Consider the following 5,503-nt stretch of genomic DNA (forward strand, 5'->3'; position numbering starts at 1 on the left):
TTGTTAAACCAATTTCACCAATGTGCATAGAAACCATTTCTGCAACTTTTAAAGTCAAGATAAATTTTCTGAATCCGAATTCATTGATTTCCAAAAATGCCCATCCCTATGTCATTTTAGGAAATCTTACTCTTCTACTCTGATATAAGAAGTCCTACTTCTTTGTTCATTAAATTTAACTCTTTAAATTTAACTATCTCAACGGGGATTAAAAATCCATTACTTGTGTGACCCTCAATGGTTCAGGGATACAGCTAGCCGTGGGCTCACAACTCCTTGTGACTCGAAACAACAATTTCCTACTTGCCCATCGAATCATGGTAAGAGCGCCTAGCAACATCGCCCCATGATTCCCTAGGTATCACTGATAGTGCCTGCAAGAACCAATAGATTTTGGTTAGCGTACAGTACGGTCCCTTCATCCATATATCCCGATCGAATCAACAACCATTGGTAAATCGAGAGTCGTTCGAGATTCGATAACTATGCAATGCATCTTGAAGATCAAATAGTGACATCGCATGTGCTACTAAGAAACCATTTCTTAAAACACATCATGTACTCTGGCCAGAGATTCGTCACACTAATATCTCCTCAGATTGCATAGGATATCCACACTAGCAAGTATGTGGTAAATCCTTGACAACAAAGCATCGACTCCTATATGTGTCGTAACTGTACCCAATCCCGACACCTGATGACCCCAATAGAGTCGGTAAACGAGTCAAAGTACAGTACTAGCATATAGAGTCTTAATGATGTTTCAAGTAGTAAGGACTAATGGTGTACAACCAAAACCGCGGACTTTATCCACTCGATAAGTGATAACCACTTGGAAAGTCCGGATAGGGTAGTTCGATCATTCATCGTATGAATATCCATTTGCATGCTTTGAACATCTCTATGTTCCATACCAATGAAACGTGGTACTCGGCATCGCAAATGCTAGTCTCAATCTCGAGTGATCCTTATCCTTATTAACGGACGGCTCAATCGACTAGGAGCTGTTTAGAATATACAGTGACTATAAGATGTGTTTCATGATAGCCATCCCCATGTGCCACCACATCTTACATACACTATAGTATATTCAAGGTCTTCATCTAAACATCTTATAGTATGTCACAACATAATAATATGATAAAAGATAATGTAAACGCCATTATAAAAGTGTAAATTATATTAAACAAAAGATTGTTTATACATAGAGTCATAAAAGCCCTTAGCCACAAGTTGGCTCACCGGGCACCCACTCTTTCAATCTCCCACTTTCCCTAAAGCCAACTAGTCATACTACGCAGTCCCATTGCTTCGCGATGTTTGTCAAATAATGGTCCTGGCAAGGGTTTAGTAAGTGGATCAGCGATATTGTCTGCAGAGGCCACTCTCTCGACAGTGATGTCTCCTCTTTCCACGATCTCCCGGATGATATGGTATTCTTTCAGTACATGTTTGGATCTTTGATGAGACCTTGGTTCCTTTGCCTGAGCAACGGCACCCGTGTTGTCACAGTACACCGGGACTGGACCAACAACTTCAGGAATGACGCCCAACTCTTGGACAAAATTCCTCATCCAAACGGCCTCTTTAGCAGCAGCTGATGCCGCAATGTATTCTGCCTCAGTGGTGGAATCCGCTGTGGTGTCCTGCTTGGAACTCTTCCAAGAGACAGCACCGCCATTGAGCATGAATACAAATCCAGAAGTTGACTTCGAGTCATCCACGTCACTTTGGAAGCTAGAGTCAGTATAGCCTTCCAATTTCAGTTCTCTTCCTCCATATACCATGAACATATTCTTAGTCCTTCGTAAGTACTTAAGAATGTCCTTCACGGCTTTCCAATGCATTTGACCGGGATTGGCTTGATATCTGCTCGTGACACTCTGAGCAAATGCTACATCCGGTCTGGTAGATATCATCCCATACATGATACTACCTATGGCTGACGCATATGGTATATGTGTCATTTTCTCTATCTCTTCATCAGTCTTGGGACACATGGACTTGGATAGAGAAACTCCATGACACATAGGTAGATGTCCTCTCTTGGACCTATCCATTGAAAACCTTTTCAATATGGTTTCGATGTAGGTTGCTTGAGTGAGTCCTATCATTATCTTAGATCTATCTCTATAGATCTGTATCCCTAGAATATAGGATGCCTCACCCAAATCCTTCATCGAGAATCTACCTGATAACCATATCTTTGTTGACTGCAACATCCCTACATCATTCCCAATGAGTAAGATGTCATCAACATAAAGTACTAAGAATGTCACAGCATCCTTAACTACTTTCTTGTACACGCATGGTTCCTCCGGGTTCTTGATGAAACCAAAATCCTTTATTGTTTCATCAAATTTTTGGTTCCAACTTCTTGATGCTTGTTTGAGACCATAGATTGATCTCTGAAGCTTGCATACCTTATGCTCGCTTCCCATGGATGTGTATCCCTCAGGCTGCATCATATAGATTTCTTCCTTAATGTTTCCATTAAGAAATACAGTCTTCACATCCATTTGCCATATCTCATAGTCATACCAAGCAGCTATGGCAATAAGGATTCTTATGGACTTGAACATTGCAACTGGTGAAAAGGTTTCATCATAGTCAACTCCTTGTCTTTGAGTATAACCTTTCGCCACCAATCGTGCCTTGTAGGTCAATACCTTACCATCAGGCCCAAGCTTTCTCTTGTAGATCTATTTACACCCTATTGGAACAATTCCATCGGGAGGATCTACTAAAGACCAAACTTGGTTTGTATGCATCGAATCTATTTCCGACTGCATAGCTTCAAGCCATAAATTTGAATCCGCATCAGAAATTGCTTCCTTGAAGTTTCTTGGATCACATCCAACGTCGGGTTCATCTTGATCCCCTTCAAGAAGAAGACCATATCGAATAGGAGGTCTAGAAGTCCTCTCGGATCTTCTAAGTATAGGCGTGTCCTCTGAAGATTCTTGAGGTATGGGATCATTATTTTGTATTTCGGATTCTTCTCGAATTTCTTCGAGTTCCATCATCTCGCCTTTATTATCCAATAAGAACTCCTTCTCCAAGAAGGTGTCATTCCTTGAAACAAACACTTTTGTTTCAGTAGGATGATAGAAATAATATCCGATTGAATTCTTCGGATACCCTACAAAATAACATAAGGTGGATCGACTATCCAACTTATCTCCCACTGTCTGCTTCACGTAAGCAGGACATCCCCAAATCCTCAAGTACGAATACTTAGGAGCTTTGCCATTCCATAACTCGTATGGTGTTTTATCCACTGCTTTGGTGTGAACGTTGTTCAACAACAACACCGCCGTTTCAAGCGCGTAGCCCCAAAACGAAGGTGGAAGCTCAGTGAAGCTCATCATGGATCGAACCATGTCCAACAAAGTTCGATTACGACGCTCCGATACACCATTCAGTTGAGGTGTCATAGGAGAAGTCCACTGAGAGAGAATCCCATTCTCTTTCAGATAGTCCAAAAACTCGGTACTTAAGTATTCTCCACCTCGATCCGATCGAAGTGCTTTAATACTTTTACCTAGCTTGTTTTCTACTTCAGCCTTGAATTCTTTGAACTTTTCAAATGCTTCAGACTTATATTTCATTAAATATAAATACCCATACCTTGAATAATCATCAGTAAAGGTAATGAAGTAGGTGTGGCCAAATTGAGTACCAATTCTAAATGGACCACAAACATCTGTATGGATCAAATCCAACAGATTTTGACTACGCTCAGGTTTCCCCTTGAATGGAGATTTAGTCATTTTTCCTTTCAGGCAGGATTCACAAGTAGGTAGAGAGTTAATATCAGATATATCAAACATGCCCTCTCCCACTAGCTTGTTCATCCTCCTTGAGGAAATATGACCTAGCCTAGCATGCCAAAGGTTTGCCGGGTTTTGACTATCGATTTTCCTTTTGTTCGTTGTTACCGGTTTATCAACATAATTTATTGGAACGTCTTTTAATTTTAAGTTATATAGATCATTTTTAAGTTGTCAATTTCCAATCAAACATTCATTCTTGTAAATATTGCAAATCCCATTCACAAAATTGCAAGAAAAACCATCTCTATCAAGCATAGAAACAGAAATAATGTTTTTAATCAAATCTGAAACAAATAAAACATCTCTCAAAAGTAACTTAAAATCGTTCTGCAAAATTAAATAAACGTCTCCCACAACTTTGGATTCAACTCTAGAACCATTTTCGAGCCTCAGCTGGGTCTCACCCATTCTAAGCTTGCGACTTCTTGTCATCACCTGCAAATCATTGCAAATGTGAGATCCACATCCGGTATCCAATATCCAAGAAGTAGTATTAAGTGAAACATTTATTTCAATATAGAACATACCCTTCGCAGTTTGCAACTGCTCTAGATATTCCTTGCAGTTACGTTTCCAATGACCGGGTTTCTTGCAGTGATGGCAAACGTCCTTGGACTTTTCCATGTTTGAAGCTTTTGTCTTGTTCTTCTTCTCGGGTCCGGTTTTCTTGGATGGGTTAGAACGTTTCTTAGCCTTTGTACTTGGCCCCTTCTTAGCTGAAGAAGAGGAGCCCACCAAGAGAACTGGTTTATCCTTCTTTAAAGTGGCTTCATATGTTACAAGCATATTGACCATCTCTTCAAGGGAGGCCTCTATCTTGTTCATATTGAAATTCACCACAAAACCGTCAAACGAAGAAGGAAGAGAGAGAAGTAATAAGTCCACATTGAGTTCATGCTCCAACACCAAATCAAGCGTTACCAACTTCTGTATGAGCCAAATCACTCGTACCCCATGATCTCGGACCGAAGTCCCTTCACGCATGCGACACGTCATTAACTCTTTTATAGTAGCGAACCTTTCAGCTCTCGATTGAGCCCCAAAAAGTTCCTTGAGTTGTACGTGAATGTCAGCAGCATTCACGGTATCCTCAAATCGCCTCTGGAGTTCATCAGACATCGAAGCTTGCATATAGCATTTGGCCTTGATATCATGGTCCCACCATATATCAAGTTTGGCCAACTCTTCCGGACTTATATCAGCTGGTGCTTCCTTCGGAGGAGATTTTTCTAACACGTAGAGCATCTTCTCCGAGGTCAAGACAATCTTCAACTTACGGAACCATTCCGTATAGTTTGCGCCAGTCAGTTTATTTTGTTCGAGAATAGAGAATAGTGGATTGCGCGAATTCATCTTAATGAAATACTGAAAAGAAACAGACAATAATCAGTGATTGTTTAATTAATTTACTAAGATATAAAATAGGCGAAATTTATTTTATGAATCTCACTCCCACTATTTTAACGATTTCACTACCCTCTAGTGAAAACGGGAAACTGTTTTCCTTAGTGGGAACATCGAGTCCAATTGACAAACTATGGTCCCGAATAATATCAGCCAACCATAATTTTCAAAAGGTAGAGCCCAATTGCTTCCAAAACAACCTCCACGTTTTTACCTCATGTCCAATAAGGGCCCAATAATATGACGCCGTTTATTGTGACATG

This window comes from Henckelia pumila, chromosome 3 (genome assembly GCF_033568475.1).
Source record: "Henckelia pumila isolate YLH828 chromosome 3, ASM3356847v2, whole genome shotgun sequence".
Lineage (NCBI taxonomy): Eukaryota > Viridiplantae > Streptophyta > Magnoliopsida > Lamiales > Gesneriaceae > Henckelia > Henckelia pumila.